This window comes from Musca autumnalis, unplaced genomic scaffold, assembly GCF_047663935.1.
Source record: "Musca autumnalis isolate F117 unplaced genomic scaffold, ASM4766393v1 scaffold_3, whole genome shotgun sequence".
Taxonomy (NCBI): Eukaryota; Metazoa; Arthropoda; class Insecta; order Diptera; family Muscidae; genus Musca; species Musca autumnalis.
In genome coordinates this window covers 224824583-224850963 of record NW_027411866.1, presented here as the reverse complement: position 1 = coordinate 224850963, position 26381 = coordinate 224824583, and the positions used below count along the sequence as shown (strand labels likewise).

Genomic DNA, 26381 nt, shown 5'->3' with positions numbered 1-26381 from the left:
CAGAATATGTTAACACGTGCCACTGGGGCCTCAAAGTTTACAAGGGCCCTTTATATATCCAAAATTAATATCTGACCCGATTTTCAAAATTGTTTGTAGGATTATTTGTTAAGCCACCACAAAGAACTGGTAAACTGTTTGCATTTTTTAAATTTATTGAAATGACATGGGTAATACAGTGCCCGAAATAAATATAGGTTCACATGTAAATTTGTAATTTTTTCATAATTCAAATGACTTTTATAGGATTTTATAATTTTGTATGATGGAGTTGGGCATTCCCCATGATGTCAATATATTAATTATTTGGTTTTGCGACAAAATAAAAATTTAAAAAAATTTTTCCTTATTTTTGGTGCGAAATAATGATAGGTTCAGGGCAATTATTGGAGATTTACACGTATAAATTTGGGGAAAACTTTTGACAAATCGTTGTTTTTTTAGATCGCCATTGTCCAACGAGTAATTAAGTTTAGAAGTTGTCCCCGAATTATTTTCAAAATGCAGATTTGTTCAACACTTTACAGCAATTTTCAAGAAATAATTTTTTAACTTGGGAGAGGAGGTGAATCTTTGGTTGTCAGAGGCAAGGATCATTTCAATTTGCATGAAAAGAGTACCAATCGAAAAACTAAATCCAGTTTTTTAAAAAGTTTCATAAATTGGGCGCAAATTTGAACGTCAAAAAAGTCTGGAGGGTTCTCCAACACCACTTTGACGGCAAGAATCGCTTATTTTTTCATTTATTGGAGTTTAAATAATTTAGCATCTCAAAAAAAAGTCAACTTGATCTTCAGGTATCAAAAATGCGATGTAAACAAACGTTAGTAAGCTCGAATCGTCCTAGGACGGACACAAAAATATTCAACTAAAACAGCAATCGAGCCTGAAGAAGAACAGATGTAGGTTTAGGTAAAAATGTTTATGAAAAATGGATGGGAAATTGTTTGAGTAATAAAAAAAAACATTCTAGCCATTTTGCATGATAGTTCACAGAATTTGTAGTCGAAATCTGGCGGTTTTCTTTTTTGGGCTCGGTTGCAGTTTTACTTGACAATTTTTGTATTCTTCCTAGGACGATTTGAGCTTACTAACGTTTGTTTACATCGCATTTTCGATACCTGAAGACCAAGCTGACTGTTGTTTTGAGATGTAAAATTATTTAAACTCCAATAAATGGAAAAAATATGCGATTCTTGCCGTCAAAGTGGTGTTGGAGAACCCTCCAGACTTTTTTGACGTTCAAATTTGCGCCCAATTGATGAAACTTTTTAAAAAACTGGATTTAGTTTTTCGATTGGCACTCTTTTCATGCAAATTGAAATGATCCTTGCCTCTGACAACTACAGATTCACCTCCTCTCCCACGTTAAAAAATTATTTCTTGAAAATTGCTGTAAAGTGTTGAACAAATCTGTATTTTGTAAATAATTCGGGTACAACTTCTACACTAAATTACTCGTTGGACATTGGCGATCTAAAAAAAACAACGATTTGTAAAAAGTTTTCCCCAAATTTATACGTGTAAATCCCCAATAGTTGCCCTGAACCTATCATTATTTCGCACCAAAAATAAGGGGAAAAAATTTAAAATTTTACACATTTTTATTTTGTCGCAAAATCAAATAATTGATATATTGATATCATGGGGAGTGCCTAACTCCATAATACAAAATTATAAAATCCTATAAAATTCATCTGAATTATGAAAAAAATTAGAAATTTACATGTGAACCTATGTTTATTTCGGGCACTGTATGTGCGTTTTTCCTTACCGTTTCCCATAATAATTAAAGTTTTTTTAAAAAAAATTACTATTTTTAAATATATGCGAATTTTTATGAGTTGTATGAAAACACAAGGAGATTTTTTTTTTAATTTTAGAAGAATTCAAAAATTTTTTTGAAGTTTTTTTACAATTTGTTTTTTTGCATTTTTTGTATTTTTATACATTGTTTATCACGTTGCATTTTTTTACTTTTAGAACACACTCAAATTTTTTTTAAAACTTTGTTTTACTTCTTTGTTTTTTTATAGATTGTTTATCACGGTGCGCCTGAACTATCTTTAAATGAAAGGTGCTTACACCTGGGAAGTTTTTGCGGATTGGGGTTTTCTTTTAGAGGCAAGGGATTGGACCAATTTATAAAATTGATGGAATTCTGGATCTTTTCAAGTATCGCAAAAAGTATTAAAAGGCTTGATGTTACCTTATGCTGAAGAAGATATTCCACTTAGATGGACATTACAGGAAGATAACGAGCCAAAACATAATTAAAGAGTGGTTCCAAACAAATTCGACAGAAGTTACTACCTAATCCCCTGTTAGGTGATTAACTCAAAAATCAAAATATTTTTTTTTTAATTTTAACTTTTTTATTAAATTCAGAATCCCTTAAGTAAGTGTTTATTATTAAAAAAAAAAAAACAAAACACAAAGATATAAACAAGTAAAAAGAAAAATAAAAAAAATACATCTTTGTTTTCTTAAAAAAATATTATTTTAAAACCAAGTAAGAACGGCGTTAAGTTCGGCCAGGCAGAACCCTCCACCACGAGTTCTATTGAAGTAAAATGGAACAATTAGTTTCCTTTCGTTTATAAAGAAGATTAAACACTAAATTTCAGCAATTTCGGTAAAACAATGTAGCTAAGCTTCAAAATACCGAAATTCGGAGGTACCGTTCTATGGGGCCTGTACCAACTAAAATGTCGATCTATACCGAATAATATCTTGCGGAAAGTTTTTAAGACTCAAAAATGACTAAATATCAAATTTCCGATATTTCTGGAAGATATTGTGACTTAAACATTAAAAATAGCGATAATCAGGTACGCTTCTATGGGCGATATATCTAGGAAGACGTGGACCTATACGGATAATTCTCTTCTGGAATATGTTATAACCCTATGGAAGACAAATTGACAAATTTCAGTAATTTCGGCGGGATATTGACGTCACAAGCTTTTGAATTACGAAAATCGGGAGTACCGTTCTATGGGGTCTATATCGAAACATCGACCTATACTCACGAATTTCTGTAGGAAAGGTTTTTACCTCCAACATAGACTAAATACCAAATGTCAGTCATTTCGATTTGTTGTTGTGGCCACAAAATACCGAAAATCGGTAGGTACCGCTCTATGGGGGCTATATTAAGGCGTGGACATGTAACTTCACATTTCAGGTGGAAAGTTTCACACCCCCAACGAAGTCTAAATACCAAATTGCAGCCTTTTCACACACAGCATGCAAAATACCCTAAATCGGGAGGTACCGTTCTATGGAGGCTATATGAAGGCGTGGACCTATACCGATGAATTCGGGGGGGTTATTGTGGCCGCAAACTTCAAAATACCCAAAATCGGATGGTACTTTTCTTGTGCAAAGTTTTATACTCTTAAGGAAGACTAAATACCAATTATCAGCCACATCAGATGAATATTGAGGCCACAACGTTCAAAATACTGAATATCGGCAGGTACCTTTTTATGGGGGCTATATGTATACTTTATAGGGTCTCCAATGAATATTTCTATGTGCTACAAACGGAATGACAAATGTAATTATACCCTCCATATTATGGTGGAGGGTATAAAAATGTACTAAGGGGGCGTTTTAGTTTTGTCCGACGCTGTGTTTGGTGCATCAAACCCGTCAAACATCATTGAAGTTTGGAAATTTGCAAATTATATTGAAATCGGTTCAGATTTGGAAATAGCTTCCATATACACCAAACACGCTATGTACATATGTCCAATTTCAACATTTATGCTAACGAGGGTATATACATTTTTATAGGGGCAAAATGTGCCTCATCGAAATAATGGTTTTAGACCCCAAGTATGTTTGGACGAAATGTTCTTCAGACAATTTGGAGTCGGTTTAGCAATGTCCGTCCGTCTGTCTGTCTGGTTGGTGCGCACGATAACTCTCGAACGGATGAACCGATTTGGTCCAGAATTTGGCGTCAGTAATATTTTATCCAAACATAGTTTAAGTTCGGAAAAATTCAGTTTAGGACCTGCTCTTAAATCGCTTTGATTTTTGTTGAAAAAATTTGTATTCGCTGCCCACATTACGACGGTGCAAGTTTTATCAGTGGCAAGTCCATACTTACTGAAAAATAGTCCGAAAGTTTTTAAAAAACCTATGGCACCATGTGCAGTGGTTGGAGCGCAGAGATATCGCGCGAACGGTTCAGCCGATACGCTCTAATATTTGGCGTTCATAATATGTTGTCCAAACTTAGTTTAAGTTTAAAGATAGATCATATCGGTCCACACTACTCCACCCACCTCCCCACAAAAGTTTACAAATGTTCGGAAAATTGTGCGCACAATAATTCTCAAAGAGAGTAACCGATTTGGTCCATACTATTCGTATCGTAATATCTTTAGGTCAGGTTCGAATATGGACTATATAGGTCCACTTCTTCGAGTACAAAATTTGTGAAAAGTGCAGTTTAAGGCCGTCTCTCAAATCATTTTGCTTCTTTTTGTAACAACTTGTATACGCTGCCCCCATTACGACGGTACATGTTTTTTCAGGGGCGCGACCTTACTTCTTGAGATAATGCCCCAAAAGGTACGAAAAATCCTTCCGGCACCAACTAAACTGGGTAATACGTAGGATAACCCACGATTTGGTCCAAACGTTGTACATCGTATTATATAGACGTCAGAAGTACTGTGTGTTACTTCTTTTCTTTAGGTCCGAGGCTGAGAATATATCTCTGCCGACCAAGCCGACTGATACTTTTCTACTTTTTTCTGGATCCGATGAAACCGATCCGACGCTTGTAGCTAAACTAGTATCGTTTCAAAACTGTTATTTTCTTAGTTCACTACTGGCACAACTGATGGTTTTTAAAGTGCCCCAGTTTGGTTTTAGATCATGAAATAAGTGCCGGTAAAATGTATATATTTATCATGGCAGAATTTCTCGGTCCACACTAGAGTAATTTCAATGAAATTTTAACATGAAATTTTGGAATAGCACATAATTTTAAGAAATTAGTGTACACGCTTTCGTGGGCTCTGCAATTTTGCTTTGTTGCAATATTCGTATGAAACAATCAGACCGTTTTATTTTACATTTTCTTCTACTTGCATGTCAAAATTTCAGTAAAATTACTCTTAGTGTGGACCGGGACTTAATTAGTATCATTGCTCAACTGCTCTGTTTTGTTTTTTTTTTTAATTTGTCTAAAATCGTAATAAATTTACTACAATCTAAACATTTTTTGCGCACTATGTTAATTCTTGTATGATTTGTTCCCATGAATAGTTTCCGATATATTTTTTGTGTTAATTTCTGGTTATTTAAAATACAAACAATATTTTCTCAGTGGACCATAAATCTATTGTTGATATCTAAAACCACATAATTAATGGGATTTTAAATTCAACACTAAGGGCGGGTCACTTGATTTTCACTTGTTTCTTTATGAATTTTAGGGTACTGGTCTTGTTATTTTCCCACCCACTGTGTGTGGCCGCGACGGCATTAAGAAAACAATGGCAGCGAGAAGGGAAATTGACAACATCAACAAAAGAAGTACAGCAACAACAACAACAAAAATCATCATAATACAAACAGGCTGCTGCTGAAACAACTATGACAATAACAACAACAAAACTGCAGCGAAAGGGAAACCCCAAAATACAACAAACAAAACGAGAACTTGGGTATTTTCGATATTTTCACAGTGAGTGCATGACTTCTGCTTTGATGTTGTTGTTGTTTTTATTGGGTTTTATGCTTACACTCGTAATCTCACATATCCAATTCAATTCGAACTTCTTCCTCATCTATTCAAAATTCACTAATGATGATGGATCCACACAAAAAACAAAAATCCGAAATGACCGAATGCCACAATAAATCTCCACCAGATCTTCGTTTTGTTTTGCTTCACTTTTTCTCTGGATGTGTTTTTTTCTCTTTTGTTTTGTTCACATAATTTACGAAATTGACAGGGCATATTTGTTTTGTCATAATTTTCATGTTTTTTCGACTTGTTTTTGTTATAATATTTGCTTACTTTTTGTTGTATTTGTTGGTATTAAATTCCCATTGATTAATTAGACTGACATTTATTTTATTCAAAAAATTTACATTTAATTGGTTTTAATTTTTAATGAAACAAATTGATTAAATATTCAACATCAAAGAGGGAGGAAGAAACACACATAATACACTGGGGTCACACACAAATGACAAATCAAAGAAAACCACAACAACAATATCACGTTTAAAAACACACGATTTAACAGCAATATTTGAAATATTCGTTTCGTTATTATTTATTCACACACAAATTTTTAATTATATTTAAAAATATTCTTAATTTATTTTTTGTTTTACATTTTATTCCTGTTTTTTTTTTTTTTTTCTTTAACTTCGAAAATGCAACGCCGTTTTTAATCCGTTCTCATCTTTATTACCGAACACAACACACGACAGACAACACGTTCAAATCAAAACTAAATCTTGTTTGGTGTTTTTGTGTTTTGTCTGCCTGCTTAGTCGCGTCGTTGTGCTTCGTTATTGTGGGGTTTGTCTTGTTTCCATCATTCCTTTTGTTAATGTTTGTTCTCGTCGTATTACTCCAAATTCGGTTTGTTCTCCACCATGCTTCGCTTCCATTCAGCGTAGTAGTATCCAACGAACGTGTTTGTTAACGAACATAACACAACATGTTTGATGTTCGTTAGTGTTTTGTTATTGTTGGGGCTAATGTTGGAGTTGGTTGGGGCTTGCAAATATCGTGGGGGGTTCGAAACTGTTGCTGTGCTTTGAATAATCAATGGAACTTTGGTTTAATAATTTGGGCACTTTCGACCAAAAATTAGTAAAAAAATATTATACCCTCCACCATAATATGGAGAGTATAATTAAATTTGTCATTCCGTTTGTAACACAAAGAAATATTCATCGGAGACCCTATAAAGTATATATTCTTGATCAGGGTAAAATTCTGTGTCGATATAACCATGTCCGTATGTCCGTCCGTCTTTTGAAATCAAGATACAGCTTGCAATTTTTAAGGAAGAGCGTTGTAATTTTGTATAGAAGTTTGTATTACTTCTAGGATGTTTGGTATTGCAAATGAGCTATGTATATCGGTCCACGTTTTGATATTGACCCCATAGAACAGTACCTCCCGATTTTCGGTATTTTGAAGGTTTTAGCCTCATTCTCACACAGAAATGGCTGGAATATGGTACTTAGTCTTCGTTGCGTGCATACAACTTTCCCCCAGAAATTTGTCGGTAAAGGTCCACGCCTTCATATAGCCCCCATAGAATGGTACCTCACGATTTTCGGTATTTTGAAGGTAGTGGCCACAATATTCTTCCGAAATGGCTGAAATTTGGTATTTAGTCTTCGTTTACGGCACAAAACTTTCAATACGAAATTTGTCGGTATATGTTCACGCCTCCATATAGCCCCCATAGAACGGTACCACCCGATTTTCGGTATTTTGAAGGTTTTAGCCTCATTATCGCACCGAAATGGCTGGAATTTTGTACTTAGTCTTCGTTGGGTGCATACAACTTCCCCCAGAAGTTTGTCGGTATAGGTCTACGCCTTCATATAGATCTCATAGAACGGTACCTCCCGATTTTCGGTATTTTGTAGGTTGTGGCCACAATAGTCCACCGAAAAGACTGAAATTTGGTATTTGGCCTTCGTTTGAGATATAAAACTTTCCATATGAAATTTGTCGGTATAGGTCCAGGCCCTCATATAGTCCCCATAGAACGATACCTCCCGATTTTCAGTATTTTGAAGGTTGTGGCCTCGACATTCTTCCGAAATTGCTAAATATTGATATTAAGTCTTCGTTGGGGGTATTCAACTTGGCCTCCTAAATTTGTCGGTAAAAGTCCACGCCTTTCTATAGCCCCTTTAGAGCGGTACCTTCCGATTTTCGGTATTTTAAAGGTTTTATCCTCATTATCACACCGAAATGGTTGGAATTTGGTACGTAGTCTTCGTTGGGTGCATAAAACTTTCCCCCAGAAATTTGTAGGTATAGGTCCACGCCTTCATAAAGTTCCCATAGAACGGAACTTCCCGATATTCGGTATTTTGAAGGTTGTGGCCACAATAGTCCACCGAAATGACTGAAATTTGGAATTAGGTCTTGGATTGAGGTATAAAACTTTCCATAAGAAATTTGTCGGTATAGGGTCATGCCTTTATATAGCCCCCATAAAAAGGGAACCTCACGCTTTTCGGTATTTTGTAGGTTGTGGCCACAATAGTCCACCGAAATGACTGAAATTTGGTATTAGGTCTTGGTTTGAGGTATAAAACATATAAAATCTGTCGGTATAGGTCCAGGCCCTCATATAGTCCCCATAGAACGATACCTCCCGATTTTAAGTATTTTGAAGGTTGTGGCCTCGACATTCCTCCGAAATTGCTGAATATTGGTATTAAGTCTTCGTTGAGGGTATTCAACTTGCACCCCTAAATTTGTCGGCAAAAGTCCACGCCTTCCGGTAGCTTCCGATTTTCGTTTGAAGGTTTTAGACTCATTATCGCACCGAAATGGCTGGAATTTTGTATTTAGTCTTCGTTAGGTGTATACAACTTTCCCCCAGAAGTTTGTCGGTATAGGTTTACACCTTCATATAGCCCCCATAGAACGGTACCTCACGATTTTCGGTATTTGAAGGTAGTGGCCACAATATTCCTCCGAAATGGCTGAAATGTGGTATATAGTTTCGTTTAAGGTATAAAACTTTCCATACGAAATTTGTCGGTATAGGTCCACCCCTTCATATAGCCCCCATAGAACGGTACCTCACGATATTCGGTATTTTGTAGGTTGTGGCCACAATAGTCCACTAAAAAGACTGAAATTTGGTATTTGGCCTTCGTTTGAGATATAAAACTTTCCATATGAAATTTGTCGGTATAGGTCCAGGCCCTAATATAGTCCCCATAGAACGATACCTCCCGATTTTCAGTATTTTGAAGGTTGTGGCCTCGACATTCCTCCGAAATTGCTAAATATTGATATTAAGTCTTCGTTGGGGGTATTCAACTTGCCCCCCTAAATTTGTCTGTAAAAGTCCACGCCTTTCTATAGCCCCCATAGAACGGTACCACCCGATTTTCGGTATTTTGAAGGTTTTAGCCTCATTATAACACAGAAATGGCTCGAATATGGTACTTAGTCTTCGTTGGGTGCATACAAATTTCCCCCAGAAATTTGTCGGTATAGGTTCACGCCTTCATATAGCCCCCATAGAACGAAACTTCCCAATATTCGCTATTTTGTAGGTTGTGGCCACAATAGTCCACTGAAAAGACTGAAATTTGGTATTTGGCCTCCGTTTGAGGTATAAAACTTTCCATATGAAATTTGTCGGTATAGGTCCAGGCCTTCATATAGTCCACATAGAACGGTAGCTCCCGATTTTCAGTATTTTGAAGGTTGTGGCCTCAACATTCCTCCGAAATTGCTGAATATTGGAATTAAGTCTTCGTTGGGGGTATTCAACTTGCCCCCCTAAATTTGTCGGTAAAAGTCCACGCCTTTCTATAGCCCCCATAGAACGGTACCACCCGATTTTCGGTATTTTGAAGGTTTTAGCCTCATTATAACACAGAAATGGCTGGAGTATGGTACTTAGTCTTCGTTGGGTGCATACAAATTTCCCCCAGAAATTTGTCGGTATAGGTTCACGCCTTCATATAGCCCCCATGGAACGAAACTTCCCGATATTCGCTATTTTGTAGGTTGTGGCCACAATAGTCCACGGAAAAGACTGAAATTTGGTATTTGGCCTCCGTTTGAGGTATAAAACTTTCCATATGAAATTTGTCGGTATAGGTCCAGGCCTTCATATAGTCCACATAGAACGGTAGCTCCCGATTTTCAGTATTTTGAAGGTTGTGGCCTCAACATTCCTCCGAAATTGCTAAATATTGGTATTAAGTCTTCGTGGGGGTATTCAACTTGACCCCCCCCCCCCCTAAATTTGTCGGTAAAGGTCCACGGCTTTCTACAGCCCCCGTAGAACGGTACCATCCGATTTTCGGTATTTTGAAGGTTATAGCGTCATTATCACACCGAAATGGCTGGAATATGGTACGTGGTCTTCGTTGGGTGCATACAACTTTCCCCCAGAAATTTGTCGGTACAGGTGCACGCCTTCATATAGCCCCCATAGAACGGAATTTCCCAATATTCCGTATTTTGAAGGTTGTGGCCACAATATTCCTCCGAAATGGTTGAAATTTGGTACTTAGTCTTCGTTTGAGGTATACAACTTTCCATATGAAACTTGTCGGTATAGGTCCACACCTCCATATAGCCCCCATAGAACGAAACTTTCCGATATTCGCTATTTTGTTGATTGTGGTCACAATAGTTCACCGAAATGACTGAAATTTGGTATTCGTTTGAGGTATAAAACTTTCCATATGAAATTTGTCGGTATAGGGTCAAGCCTTCATTACCCCCCATAGAACGGTACCTCCCGATTTTCAGTATTTTGAAGGTTGCGGCCTCAACATTCCTTGGAAATGGCTGAATATTGGTGTTAGGTCTTCGTTGGGGGTATTCAACATGTCCCCCCCCCCCCTAAATTTGTCGTTAAAGGTCCACGTTTTTCTATAGCCCCCATAGAACGGTACCTTCCGATTTTCGGTATTTTGAAGGTTGTGGCGACAATATTCAATGGAAATGGATTTGGTACTTAGTCTTCGTTGGATGCATACAACTTTCCCCCAGAAATTTGTCGTTATAGGTCCACGCCTTCATATAACTCCCATATAACGGTTCCTTCCGATTTTTGTAGTTTTGAAGTTTGTGACGTCAATTTCCCACCGAAATGACTGAAATGTGTTACTTAGTCCTCCTTGGTGTTATAAAATATTGCAGAAGTTAATTATAAGTATAGGTCTACGTCTATCTATATCCGCCATAGAAGCGTACCTCTTGATTTTTGGTATTTTGAAGGTTTTTGGCACATTATCTTACCGAAATATCGGAAATTTGGTATTTAGTCTTCTGTGAGTCTAAAAATTTTCTGTCAGAAATTTTTCGGTATATATCGACGTTTTGATATAGCCCCTATAGAAAGGTAACTCCCAAATTTCAGTATTTTGAAGGTTAGCCACATTGTTTTACCGAAATTACTGAAATTCGGTAGTTAGCCTTCGTCTTAAACAAAAGGAAACTAATTGTTTCATTTTACTTCATTACAATTCATGGTGGAGGGTATAACAAGAGCTTCCCGCAATTTAATAGAAACAAGTGTCGTTTGGGGGCACCTCTCGTCAATACTTGCCCTTTACTTTTTCCGAAATGTTTCGCCTTGCAGAAGTCAATTTCCTTTAAGTAGCCGGCCTTCTTTAAGCGATTTCAGACTTTAAGACTCTAACTCGGGAGGGATTTCCGCTGAAAATTATATATGGTCGGGATCAGTCGGACTTTAATGCTCATCATAAGTTGTGGCAATCAGTTCTCGTAAACGATCAGAGGCGTATAGTGCTCACTGAGCAGATTGACAGTTCTGCCTGTTTTCACGGTCAATGAGGTCGCCCCTACTAGAATTCGCGGAGAGTGTCACAGGTCACCCAATATAACCATCGTGTCACCTGGCCTTACAAATGACGTCATCTGGCAACTCGTCGTTTTTCTCAGATCAGATCATCTCCCCATAATTATCACTCTTGAACACCACACTTTCATCAGATAATTGACCAAGTTTCAGAGAGTTCTCTAATCACAGATTCAGAGATCTGTCCAATCCTTCTGATGTTCGGGTAGCGGACAGAATGTTCCGAGACATCATCACTGCTGTAGCAGCTCGTCATATACCTGCTGGTCGAACACCCGAAATAAGACCAAACTTCCCAGCAATAGCGGCGGGATAAGCCAATGAGCGTGATGAGCTTCGTCGTGCCAAACCCAGTGACCCCAGAGTCATGGAGCTGACACTGGAAGTTAGCGGGTTGGTCGGTGAGCATAAGCGGAAGAAGTGGTTAAATCATTGAAGAGTTGCAACATTGGAGCTGGAATAAGTAAATTATGGGCGTCGGTATCGAACTCTTGAAAGAAGGAAAATAGAACCTTAATCACATTTGGCGGCGTTACTCTGACTGATCCTAAGAGGTGCGCAAGTTATTTCAATCGACAGTAAGCGCCTCGGGATTGGCAGGGCCAAAAGAAGAGTACTATTTCGCATTAGATCTCCTCCTGCCGAGGATGAATCACAATGGAATACAATTTATGATGTTTCGATTGTCATCAGGAACGCTAAATCATTTAAAGCGTGCCGGGAGTCGAGTATCTCACTAAAGTTATCAACCTATCGCTAGCCACTCACATCGTTGCCGAAGTCTGGAAAATGGATATGCTTGTAGCGGGACCTACTGAAATCATGCAAGGATGCTACAGCAAAGGTGAATAGTACAGAGCGATTTCGCTTTTGTCGCCCGTAGCAAAGACCCTTGAGGCTTTAGTCCTCCACAACACAGCGTTGGATACTCCAGAAGTCCAAGCCCCATAGAGTGAAACAGGGAGTTTTCCATCTCCGAAACTGTTGAACTTCTACCACTCCTGTATTCCGCCCCATTCCAGACGACATTGAGATAGTAACATATACTTATGATTGTACGATCTTTGTGTCAGGTACCTTCACTGATATCATTTGTGAAAGGCTGAACTCATAGTTAACTTATCTTTTTCCCGGCGGGGAATATGCAAATATACGCCACTAAATCTACGGCCACTTTGTTCACCACATGAACAGATTTCCAACCAAAAATTATAGGGGTCACATTCGACAGGATGTTCATGTCGTCCGCGCATGACACAGCTATCTGCGACAGCCTGAGAGGTGGGAACAAGGTCCTCAAGTCCCCTCATCAGATGTCTTTGATGCCATTATGCAGGGCCGACTGTCCGAACCGTACATTGCACCTGATCCACGTCATCTGAAAAGAGAATATTTCGAGATGACCCTCGATTAGCAATCAATCGAAAATCGGGAGAGACCTTCTCTGGGGACTTATGAAGAAGTGGACCTATACCGACAAATTGCTGGCAGAAAGTTTTGTAGCCCCAAACAAAACTAAATAACAAATTTAAAGCACTTTGGTGAGATATTGAGGCCACAAACTTCAAAACACTGAGAATCGGTAGATAACATTCTATGGGGGCTATATGACCTATACCCACGAATTTCAGGTGGAAATTTTTATACCCCATCGAAGACTGTCAGAGTCGTTTAAAATACCGAAAACCGAGAAGTTCAGTCGCTGGTGGCTATATAAAAATTTCAATACCAAGGATCATAGGAGTAATAGAAACTTCTATACCAAATTATAAAGCTTTATCATAAATATTTAAAACGACGGACACACAGACATTTTTATTTAGACTTAGATACTATATAGGGTCTCCGACGAATATTTCAATGTGTTACAAATGGAAGGACAAATTATACCCTCAATCTTATGGTAAATGGTATAAAAACAAAAACAAATCCTGAAGCGATTTCCCCGGAAAACTATATATCGTTGAGATCAAAATAACAAAGACTACTTACCATGACCAATGGTCGTGAAGAAGATGAAACCTTACAAGTAACAATAGCCTCCCGCGAAGAAGTAGACGCTGTCACACCAATCCATCCGTATATTTCGTAAGCCTCGGTGTTATTAAAATCTCCTCAGTCATTACGTGTTCACAACAACCTTGTACGTCTGCAAAGTATAGTGGGAAGCCAAGTTTTTCGCAGGATCCTGATGATCATGATGACAAAGCCCAATGTGTGTATAAGGGGTCATTGATTGCTAATCGGGGATCATCTCAGGGACATATGTACTGTTGTCGTAGTCGTGGTACCTCCTCCTTCTATGAAGCTAGAAATTATACAAAAGTTTGTCAAAAAGCAGAACGTCGCTCATCGAAAGAAAGTTTATGAAATTTAAATGTATTTTCGAAGAATGGTGAATTTGCATATCTAAGATGTCGAGTCGATGAATATTTATGAAACGTTGGAATCCGAAGGATACCACTGTGCAACATTTTTAAGGTGATCTTGTGCAAACAATTCGAACTGAGGATTTTTTGAAAGTACAGACCCAAACGACAAGAAACCCTAGTTGGAGTTTGTTGTGTCAGATCCAGCTCGGATTTTATAGCCCCATCTAAACATGGTTAAATATTTAGTTTTTTAAAGAAATTCGGGGTTATATCTCTGAAACTAATGCGAATCTTCTTCTGACCTCTGAAGCAAGTTTGTAGATAAGGACAAGAATAAAATACTTGGGGAAATAATGAACTCGAAAAACTACATTTATTGCCTCAAATTTCAAAATATATGCAAAAATTCCACAGTTTTTACACATTTCGCACCGTATATCCAAAACCGTTAATTTTTCCTGAATACTTTCTTTTGGAAAAATATTCCCCGGAATGTAATACACAACTCTTCAGAACATGTGATTGTTGTAAAATGCCGTTATTTTCAGTACATTTTTAACGACGATTTAATAAAAATGTCAATAATGTAGTGAAATCCGAAATGCGAGAATAAACTGTTGGTGTGAACTGTGTAAAAGATATGATGCAAAGTACCGCTGAAACAACATGAAGTAAGTATTTTAGAGTTTCAAAATGTTCTAATGAATCGTTGAGAACTTTATTTGGAAGATTTTTGCAAAAGGTTACTTGGTTCAACTCCCAATAGTTTAGCCGATACTGACCAGAATTTCAGCAATTACGTAAAATTTTCTATATTTTATAGATTTTGATGCCCTATATGAAGTTTTTCTTATGTGGTTTTTTTCAAAAGATAAGTTCTACTAGTTTAGGGCTACAATATTGCTAAAGACAGCATGGCCAAATTCCTATTCGTTTCTAAAATAAAGGCCTGATAATTGCAAAAAAGTGTAGATTTAGCCCGGTTTAGATGAGGCCATAAAATCCGATCTGGATCTGACAGGACAAAACCCTACTAGAGTTTTTGTAGTCTAAATATGTACTTTCAAAACATGCTTACTATAAGTTGTTTGCATTTTCAGTGTTGCATAGTGTATGCATCCGGCTTACTTACCCCGACATGGCAATTCTGTGCAGAAATATGTGAATTAACGGGTAGCACGCTCGGAAAATGTAGCTAAAGTCCTAAAAATATGCATAAACGGAAGGTACCATTATATGAGGACTATACCAAAACATGGGTCTATGATGACATTTTAGTGGAGAAGTTTTGTGACTACTGGTAACCTAAAATGTGAAATACTACCTGTTATTTCGGTAGGGAAATATAGCTAAAATCCTCAATATACCGAATATCGGGAGGTAGAGAAAATTGACCTATGTTGAAAATTGTCGTTGGAGAAGTGTTATGACCACTGTGAATCTCAAATGTGAAATAACAGGTAGTCGGTGGGAAAATGTAGCTAAAATCCTCAACATGCCGACAATCGGGAGGTACCATTATGGGGTCTGTACCAAGACGTGGCCGATATATCTCATCTTCGAACTTGACCAGCCTATAGAAAATACAATCGGGTGTACAAATATAGAGTTCTAGCCTAGATATTTTCTACTTTCATTAGCAGGTTTTAATTTTGATATACCCCTTATAAAAGCGGAAATATTCGCTTTTAAATAAAATGTTGACTTATTCTCCAAATAAGTTTTTTGCCCATTCCGACCACTGAATATTATCCGATAACCACTAAAATAGGCTTCTTCCCCTCCGAGAAATTCATCAACAACCAAAATTTGTTGACGATCGGATTAAAATTGCGACCTGTATCGTGATTACAAGGTTTAGATGGACAGACGGACGGACAGACATACTTAGCCAGATCGACTCAGCTCGTCGGACATTCATTTTGGCATATAAATGTATGGGTCTACGACGATTATTTTGATGCGTTACAAATTTTTTGGCCAAAACCAACTTATAATACCCTTCCCACATAGTGGTGTAGGGTATAACAAATTCAAGAAAATCGAAGATTACAATCATGATAAAAACTGATTTTCAATATTAACTCGCGAAAATTGCATCCAAGCCCACGGTGCATAATATTTATCTAAATTTTATTATACCACTGATAAAAAACAAAAAAAAAACAAGTGAGCAAAGGCTATAGTCGGGACGGGGCCGACCATGTGATACCCTACACCACTACCCCTGTGCATAAGCTTTTCACTGGTAAACATTTCTTTTATGGAATATAATCCGGTGACGTAGGGAATGGAAGATACCAAGGAACGGTCCAGACCGGCTTTAACATGACAAAGCCCAGGATTTATCTTGGTCTCTCTTTCATCTCACCGTGGTGTCACCTGGGGAACTGCCTTTAACACCCGTTAAAGGTAGTGAGCTAACATGTGCCGCGCGTTCACCCATAAGAACGTTAAAAATTTGGGTTTAGGCGTCGGGTTAGTAACCCTCCCCTAGAAAAACACCCTACTATGAAAAAACGAAAGAAAAGAAAAACAAACCCCTCTAAAGTTGACGAACCCCGCAAACGTTTAAAGGACCATGATCTGCGAATCTGCACCTAGGATGTTCTCACTCTTTATAGAGAAGGTGCAGTCTTCGCATTGGCAGACGCACTTGAAAAATACAAGACCGATATTACTGCCATACAGGAAATACGATGGATTGGGAAAGGCGTCACAACAACACCTAAAGGTGACGCACTGTATTATAGCTGCCATGACGTAAAGCATGAGTTTGTTTGTGGATTCGTAGTTAGTCGGAGACTAAAACATCTGGTATCCAGCTTCACCCCAGTGAATGAAAGACTTGCTGCAATTCGAATAAAAGCTAAATTCTTCAACATCAGCTTTACTGAAGAAAAGGACGAACAGACCAAAGATATATTTTACGAGCGGTTAGAAGAAACATATGACCGTTGCCTGCCCATGACATTAAAACCATTCTAGGCGATTTTAGTGCCAAAATTGGAAAGGAGAATATCTTTGGCCCAACAGTCGGGAAATTCAGCCTCCACAGTGAAACATCTGACAATGGTATGAGGCTGATAGACTTTGCAGCTGCAAAAAACATGGTAGTTAGCAGTACCAGATTTAATCATCTCGATATTCATAAGGGCACCTGGCTGTCGCCAGATCAGAAAACAAGAAATCTTGGATGTACGATCGTTCCTAGGCGCAAACATTGATTCGGACCACTACGTTGTTGCAGCAAAAGTACGCACCCGCTTAAACGTAGCAAACAAAGTACGAACAGACACAACACGAAAGTTAGACATCGGTAAGCTGTAATCACAACAGATAGCCACAGCCAATTGTTTAATCAAAGCACTCCTCATTCCGATAACATATCAGCGCAATGGCAAATCATTGCCCACTCCATGCAAACAGCCGCAAAATCCATTCTTGGATACCAGAGACCTCCACCAAGGAATCCATGTATGATTAGGAGTGTCGTGCTGCCACCGAAGATAAAAATGCGGCATATAGGACTACTTTACAATCCGTAGCAGCGCTCAGCGCACGAGAGAGATACAGGGAGAAAAGGAGAGAGGAGAGACGTCTTTTCCGCAGGAAAAAGAGAGAGATGGAAAAGCGGGAGTGTGAAAAAATCGAGATGTACAGGAGCCAGAATGAAGTCCGAAAATTCTACCAAAGAGTCAAGCATCAAACTGATGGCTTTGGTACAGGCACATCCTCCTGTAGAGACCAGCAAGGCAATTTGGTAACTGATACAGATAGTGTACTCAGGATATGGAAAGAAAATTTTTCAAATCTGTTGGTATTCAATAGCAGCTAAGACGACGAAGATACCACAGTCCCAATCCCAGAAGATGGTATTGAATGTATACCGACCAGCCAAGATGAGGTAAAGACAGCAATAAATCGGCTGAAGAATAATAAGGCAGCAGGGGCCGATGGCTTACCAGCCGAGCTGTTCAAAACCGGAGGCGACACGCTAATAAGGTGTATTCATCAGCTAGTTAGCACCATCTGGCAGCAAGAACGAGTACCCGACGATTGGAATCTGAGTATCCTGTGCCCCGTCCACAAAAAGGGAAATAAGACTGTATGCTCTAATTATAGGGGCATAAGTCTACTCCCTATTGCCTACAAGATCGTGTCAGGGATATTGGCTTTGTAAAATGACTTTAACTGACACGAGGTCCTCAGTTAAAATAGGAAATAACCTCTCCGAAGAGTTTGGTACCAAAAGAGGTTTCAGACAAGGAGATAGCCTTTCGTGTGACCTCTTCAACATCCTGCTAGAAAAGGTTATACGAGAAGCAAACGTCAAAAGAAGTGGCACAATCTACACCAATAGTCACATGTTACTTGCTTACGCTGATGATATAGACATCATGGGCCGATCAAAGGCCGAAAGGTCGAAGCAGAATCTGCGAAAGTGGGTCTGGCGGTAAACAGCGAAAATACCAAATTGATGGTGTCGACGCGCAAAGCGTCCATAGAGCTCGGACCAACTGTGGAAGTTGGAACCTACAATTTTGAGGTAGTTAAAGACTTCGTCTACCTCGGAACTGCCATAAACACAACAAACAACATCAGTTATGAAATAAGAAGAAGAATTGTATTGGCCAACAGATGCTACTATGGTTTAAGTAAGCAATTTAAAAACAAAGCCACATCTCGTCAAACAAAAATAACACTATACAAAACGCTGATACTACCCGTGCTAATGTATGGCTCCGAAGCATGGGTACTTGCGCAAGCAGATAAGGCAGTGCTTGGTGTGTTTGAGAGGAAAATTCTTCGAAAGATCTACGGGCCGATTTGCGTTGACGGTGAATATCGACGTCGTATGAACCACGAGCTATATCAGCAATACAAAGACATGAATATAGTTAAACGTATCGAGATGCAACGATTGTGTTGGCCATATCATAAGAATGAGCGATGATGAACCCGCTAAAAGGCGTATGAATATATGCCACATGGCGGTGCACGCAGAATCGGTGGAGCATACAAGTGGATGAAGAAATGAAAAGGCGCGGTATTCCGAAAAGTCAAGCGAAAAACAGAGAGGAATGGAGATCTTTTCTTAGTTCGGTCTATGGAACAAATGTTCTGTAATGGGCGAACTAAGTAAGGAAGTATAAGTCATATCGGTACTCTCCTTCAGGTACCTTCCCCACAAATGTTCAAAAATGTTCAGAAAAATTGTGTGCACCATAACTCTTGAAAAGAGTGTCCGATTTGATCCATACTTTACGCATCCTAATATATCTACCAGATATTGATCAAATTCAAATATGGATTACATTTGTCCACTGCTTCGGGTACCTCCCACACAAAATTTCGGATAAGTTCACTTTAAAATCTGCTCTCGAATCACTTTGATTTTTACTGAAGCAACTTGCATTCGCTGCCTCAATTACGACGGTAAAAGTTTTTTCAGGGTCAAGTCCATACTTATTGGGAAAACAGCCCGAAAGCTGTAATAACTCTTACGGCACCATGTGTTGTGGCTGGAGCGCGCGGTAACTTTCGAACGGATCAGCCGATTCAGTCCAATGTTTGGCCTTCGTAATATTTTGTCCAAACTTAGTTTCAGTTCAAAGGTGAGCCATATCGGTTCACTCCTTCGAGTACCTCCCCCTCAAAAGTTTAAAAGACATGTCACTAGATAGTACGGACATGCCGATTTGGCCTAAGCTTTGAATCCCCTAGTATTTTGTCCAAATATAGTTAAACTTCAAAAATGGTATATATAGGTCTTCTCTTTAGGGTACCTCCTTCACAAAAGTTAAAATTTTATTTAATTGCAGTTTAAGGTCTGTTCTAAGATCCTTCGGAATTTCATAGCGATGCTACTCTTTGTGGTCCTGGTTAGAGAAATATTAGTAGGAAAGTCCATGCTTCCTGGAAAGTCCAAAAGTTGTAAGTTATATGGTGACCAACCGAAATGACTGGAGGCGCGCTATTTATCAAAAACAAATGATCAATGGTCGATCCATACTTTCAGGTACCGACTAATCAACAATTTTTTAGTTTCAATCCAAATATATTTTGTTGTCTGCAAGTTCATACGTCCAAAAAGACCACAACATCTTAAAACCTCCTAAATACATAATTATTGAAGAAAAGGATTTTGATTGTGTAGCCGGTATTCGAATCTATATTGTACATAGATAAAGTATCAATGCACACAGGCTGAGGGTATATCTTCAAAAACTACTGAACCGATGTTCTTGAAATTATCAGGGAATGTACATGAAAAACGCTATATTTGCAAAAAGCACGTATCGGTTTAAAAATGTACGGATTAATCTACAATCAAGGTACTTCTTTGGAGTCTAAAGACCCGACCTCGTCTGTTTTTAAATGTGTTATATCTCCGCTACTACTGAACCGACTGGGGTCTGCTATTATACAATACAAATGCATATATGCAATCTTATATTTCATCTGCAAGTTTCTTGAGCGGAACTGTATATGTTCTGTATATTCTCTTTGCCAATGTAAATTTGTCGGTTTTTAATTAATTTCTCGTTAGAGACGAGCTTACTGACCAAGATGCTTTTTGAAAAAGGAAAGCCGACGATACGAACCCACACAATCACCACTGTGTGACATGCATGTTTCGCCTTTGGTTTAGGAAGGCTCCTCAGACACATCGACTGTGGGCAGAGATGGTCTGTTTGACGATTTTTTGGGTTTTCTACGGTCGTAAAGTTGTAAACGTCGGAAACGTCACATACCTGTATGAAACGTATAAAAAGTCTTTTACGTCATAAAGCTAAAATGTCTATGTTCTCTACATAATTTATAACTTAAATTATTGTTACACATATATTACCTCTAATATATGGGTTATTTGGTGTTATATTTGCACATTTTAATTATATTTTATACTTTTTATACCCTCAGCATTTATGCTAACGAGGGTATATACAATTTCATACGGAAAAAATGTGCATCATTGAAAAAATGGTTTTAGACCCCAAGTATGTTTGGACGAGAGCACGATAACTCTTGAACTGATCAACCAAACTTTGGATCTCCTAATATTTTGTCCAATTGTAGTTTAACTTTGAAAAAGATCCACATAGGCCCCCTCCTTATGGTTCCTCCCCCACAAAAGTTCAACATTTTTTAAATACAGTTCAGGATCTGTTCGAAGATCATTTTGACAAATATAACGATGCTACTCTTTTTGCTCCTTTTTATAGCGGTATTTTGTGTGTATTATACGGTGACCAACTGAAATGACTCCTAAGATCTACTTCCAAAATGGAGTATGCCGATCCATTCCTTCAGGTACCTCCTCCGCATTATTAGGGAGCTTTAGTTCATACGCCCAAAGGGCCACAATATCTGAAACCTCCCTAATACTTAATTATTGGGGAAAAGGATTTTAGTTGATGAAGGTTTGAACTCGCACAGGTTGAGTGTATATCCCTGTCAGCAAAGCCGACTGATACCTTTTCACTTGTTAGTAAATATTTTGCTATTCAAGATTGTTTAGCATTTGTCAGTTGCAATTTATTGTAGTGGTTGTACAAAAATTGGACATTAATTTAATATGAAATTAAATTTCTAAAATAATGCCCAACCGTTGTTATAAATGTATTTTGTCCTATACATATGAATAATAAAATTAACAAATATATATTCAATTATATTAAAATAATATTCAAAAAATTTGACATTTAACGATTAAATTTTCGTTCAACGCCTTGTACGATACGGCCCAATTCAAACTCCAGCTGTCAAATCATGTGAATATTACATTAAAGCAGGCCTGCTCAAGGTGCGCACCTGAGCTGTCGGTGTGTGTCAATTTTCTCACACACACAATTTAAAAAGAGAACTTTTGTTTTTGTTTTGAATATTTTCAAAATTAAAAATCAGTCTCTATTGAACATTCAATGAGGAAGGTTCTGTTTTCGAATTTGTCTATGAATTTATATGCGTACACTGAAAAAATGAATGAAGATACTGAATACGAATTTTTATTTGCCTAAAATTTTTACGGCAAATTAGAGTGTTTGGTTTGTCAACGCACTTTGGTTTGTCACGAACTTGAACCCCAGCCTGGCTCAAGCTGATTTTTATTTTTTTATTTGAAAATTTTGCCTATTAGGTTTTTAGTTTTCTGCCAACATCAACACTCTTCTTCAATGTATTCATTATATCATTATACCTGAGAAGTCATTTGCGTTCTCGTTCTCTGGAAGAATAACTATTTTTCTATTTTCATAAAAATATAAACAAATTTGTTACTAGGAAAAATAATTCAAATTGAAAAAGTTCTCTTGTAAGAAAATTATAGGAAATGGCGGGAAGTTTGTGTTGCACAACAGAACCAAAGAATTGGAATAACAATAGATTTCTTGAATTGTCTGTTATTTCAACTTTCCTTCGTTTGCAATTTCAATGGGTCATCATTCATCACTTGTCGTCAATGGACACCAGGACGATGCACATAGATATGCATCCATTCGTACACCCGTTCCTGCACGTGCATAAAATAAGTCTTTGGTGAAATGCAGTATGTAGCCAACCATCAATTCATGGCTTTCGTTTGTTCGTTCATTTGTTTGTTTGTTTCTGTAAAAGTCTTGAAAATTAAAGAGACATTCGATATCTTCCACCAGGGCATTCATTCACATACTATGTACCACCTCCACCAGTCTATTCAACTTTCCATACGTCCTTCCATTCATCCATCCATCGATGGATGCAACACCCGGAAAATGCTTCATAAATCTTGTATAGCAAAAGAAATCAATATGAATTTATTGCACAGACAGACAGACATCGAGTGCTACACATGCAACCTCATAACATTTTTATGGTGTTTGTGGACGTTCAGATACACGCCGAGCAAGCCTCTCAGAGTTCGTTCGAAGGTATGCTCTGTGTTTAGGTGAGGGAGGGGAAATCCATAGGCTTCGATAACTCAGTAAAGGAATGATGAGCAGTGGGGGTGAAAAGAACAAGAAAATAAAACACAAGCAGTATCAGTTTAAATATTAAAGATATGTTGGTTTATTGATGTATTTCTTTTCTATTTAACAACAAAGATTACCTTGTAATCTGGGGTGGCGACAGAGGCCGGTTAGTAAACAACAAAGATTACCAAGTGTAATCTGGGGTGGCGACAGAGGCCGGTTAGTATTAACGCGAGACGGTTGGTTAATACGCGAAGTGAACTATTCAACGGTTGATCGACAAGAAATCACCGTGAAACTCATCAATATCACACGGAGGTAATTTGAGATTGTGCATAGTGTTAGAAACATATGGCGGCAAACTCCAATTAGAAATCGAAATATCAGCAGAACTCTGAATATCAAGCTGTTGATTATTAGATGTAGGAGGCAAATTCAAACTCTGGTTAGAAATATTATCTGAATTAGAATTACCGGGCAGCCTATTGGATCTATCGGACTCCCTAGTCTCCATATTGCGACTGGTTTGTGCTGGAGTATTGTGAGGAGTACTACTGTGCATTGCAGTTGGAGTGGAAGGGGAAGATTTCAATGACTTTAAGTTCTCTAGTTTTTCATTCATTTCCGACAAACAATTGACATATCTTTCGCGAGTACTTTCATACTTGCCATCAACAGAAGATATTTCTTCTGCAGAAACACCCTCTTGAGACATCAAATGATCGATGTACTTATCATATGCATCGGAAGCCTTACTCCACAAATTTTGGAGTTCGGTCTTTCGAACTTCAAGATTGAAAATCGTATGATTTTCAGCTCTAATAGCGCTGAAGGATGTTGTAAACTTTTCAATTTTATCGGAAGCGCGGATAAATTGGATTAAATTGATGTTCACCATTTTTCCAAGTAAGATTTTTAAAAAGAACTGCGAAAAGAATTATTTAGATTGGAACCAAAGGACGCAAAAATCAAGATATAACTAGGAAAAACCCACAATCGAATGGAGATCGACACAAATGCCAAAGGAAAACAGATCAAAAAAAATCTAAAATCACAAAGCAAACTAATTTGGTGGAAAGAAGAATCAAAAATTTCCCGAAATTAGCAAAAGAAATCAGAAATTTTTAATTTAGTGGACTTTTTCTTCTAATTGAATAAATATTTGAACAGTTCTTGAATGAAATGTTAAATAAATAGTCAAAGAATAATTTAAAAATGTATTAAAATGGTTAATATTTATCAAAATATTCAAAAAGCACAAAAAAGATCAAATGAATACAAAAAAAACTTAATTTTTCGTTATGTACCGGGTGTAGGGTGCACGAATTTTCGACCGAAAATAAAATTTGCTAATGCCTATAAGTTGTAAGCACGCGCTTAAGGCTAGTTTTCTTCAAAAAAATCTTTAAGAAAACTTTAGGAAAAAACGGTATTTTTCCACAAAAGAACTCAATAAATAATGCAGATAATAGGCTGATTGTAGGGTGAATTTATTTTAAAAATCCAAAAACGCAAATTTTATTTCAAGAAATTTTCGAGAAAAAAAAAAAAATATTTAAGAATTTTAATTTAAAATTTTCACAATTTTTTTTGGGGCCCACTGTGCCGTGGTGAATAAAGAATACCACACAAAAGGGAAAAGGGAACACACAAGTAGTGGGGGGGTGTGTGTGGATGTAACTGCCTCGCTACAAACAGACCAACGACAACGACCAAGCAAGCAGTGAGAACTGGAGAGGCAAATGTTGTTGGTATATTTATAAAGGCACAAAGTGACGCTATCAAAATTAAAAAAGGCGCGTATTCTTGTTGTTGTATTTACACGACAACTAGACCAACGGCAATTACCCAACAGTGAGAGCTGGGGAGATAAATAAATTGTTGTTATATTTCTTACTGAATATAAGAAATAGAAAAGGGCTAGTATGGTGATTGTTTTTGCAATTGGCCGAATAACAAGTGATAGTGGCAGAGTTAAATAAATTGTTGGTAGGTTTGCGGCCGATTTAGAAAAAAGAGCACAGGGATTATTATATTATTTTCGGTGAGAAACAAACGAAAATAATACGAATATTGGTTGACTGCAAACACGATCACTCGGCAATGTACAAAATGTGTGGGGAATATTGCAATAAGCAAGAGAAAAAAAAGGCACACTACAGCGGCAGATTATTTCAATTAGAAAAGTATATTTTTTTTGTGTTAAATATTAAGAAATTATCACAAATTTATGGAAATGTTCGATTATTTCGCGACGAGTTGGAAAATAATGCAAACACGACTCGATTTCAGAATAATTTTAATTGATTTATATAGAAATTATTTTATTGTGGACTGTATATTGAACGATACCGGAAAATAGGGTAACAAAAAGGCGACCAGTACCGCGATCAAAAATTAAAAACACTTTTTTTCACTTTTGTTTTCAAAAAATAAAACGAAATCTCACACAAACAAATGCACTGAACTTACGTACCTTGTTTTTTGATGAATTTATGTGATGAGATGATGATTTTGATGAAAGTGGATGATGTGGTGATGCGGTAGGTGCGGGGATGCGTTGTTGATAATTTCCTTTGGGAGAAAAAAGGCACAATTAATAACCAGGCAAACTTCTCAAATTCACAAATCCGGCTCGATGCGACCAAATGTTTATGTAGAGCAATGAGGGGAAAAGAAAAGATAAATAAAAACACAGAGGTATCAGTTCTTTTATAATAATAAATGTTTGCTGGTTTATTGAATTGTTTATTCTGTTTATGACAAGATTACCTTTTGCTAGGTGCTTTCTCTTTTAAAGATAAAAGTAAAGTGAACGCAGAGGTTCATTTGGATCGCAGAGGATCTTAGTGATCGCAGAGGATCGTTGGGATCGCAGAGGATCTTCGGTATTTTACTACTACAACTACATTTTGTGAGAGCAGAGTCTCTATGTATCAAAATGAGCAAACCAACAACAACCGTCGCCCGTTAGTATCTACACTCTCCGGTCTCCGCAGAGGGAACTTGTAGAGGTGATACACGAGCTGTCAATCAGCAACCGTGATCGACTGGGCTTGGGAAGTTGAAGGCCAACGTATCTAACTTATACACTCTGTCTTCTATTACAACTATACCTCTATTCTTTGTCGATTACTAATTTTCTTGTGGCATGTTTTACTACCACCATGAACTTAATGGGAAACATGTCCTTATATAAACCCCGCACACGTTCACTGTGATTCTCACGTATATGTTACAGGGTAAGCCAAAAGATAAAAGCTTATTTGAAATTTGTAAATTGTATAAATCTTTGAATGGGACCAGGCTGGTAGTTGAACTAATGCACCCACCATTAAGTCAGGCGAAGTTGGGAAGAGTTTAAAATGTATCAACACAACCAGATCAGATCATCAGCATAGACCACTGTATTAGGCATGATCAGGTCAAAATTCACAAGAATCTCAGGTATCGTCAGAAGCCAA

At 37.6% G+C, this 26381-nt stretch overlaps 1 protein-coding gene across 3 annotated transcripts in view; it reads right to left on the bottom strand.

The window, feature by feature from the left end:
• The window catches only part of Ac13E (Adenylyl cyclase 13E), a 429881-nt gene extending 404191 nt beyond the window's left edge, over positions 1-25690 (bottom strand). For 2 of the 3 annotated variants that reach the window (XM_073976990.1, XM_073976989.1), the window contains exon 1: positions 6047-6798. The gene's annotated coding sequence lies outside the window, so the exon portion shown is untranslated. Of the gene's footprint in view, positions 1-6046; positions 6799-13583; positions 13900-15095; positions 15167-25393 lie in introns of those variants that run through there. The other variant, XM_073976991.1, reaches the window with a different exon arrangement.
• Between the last annotated feature and the right edge of the window lie 691 nt (positions 25691-26381).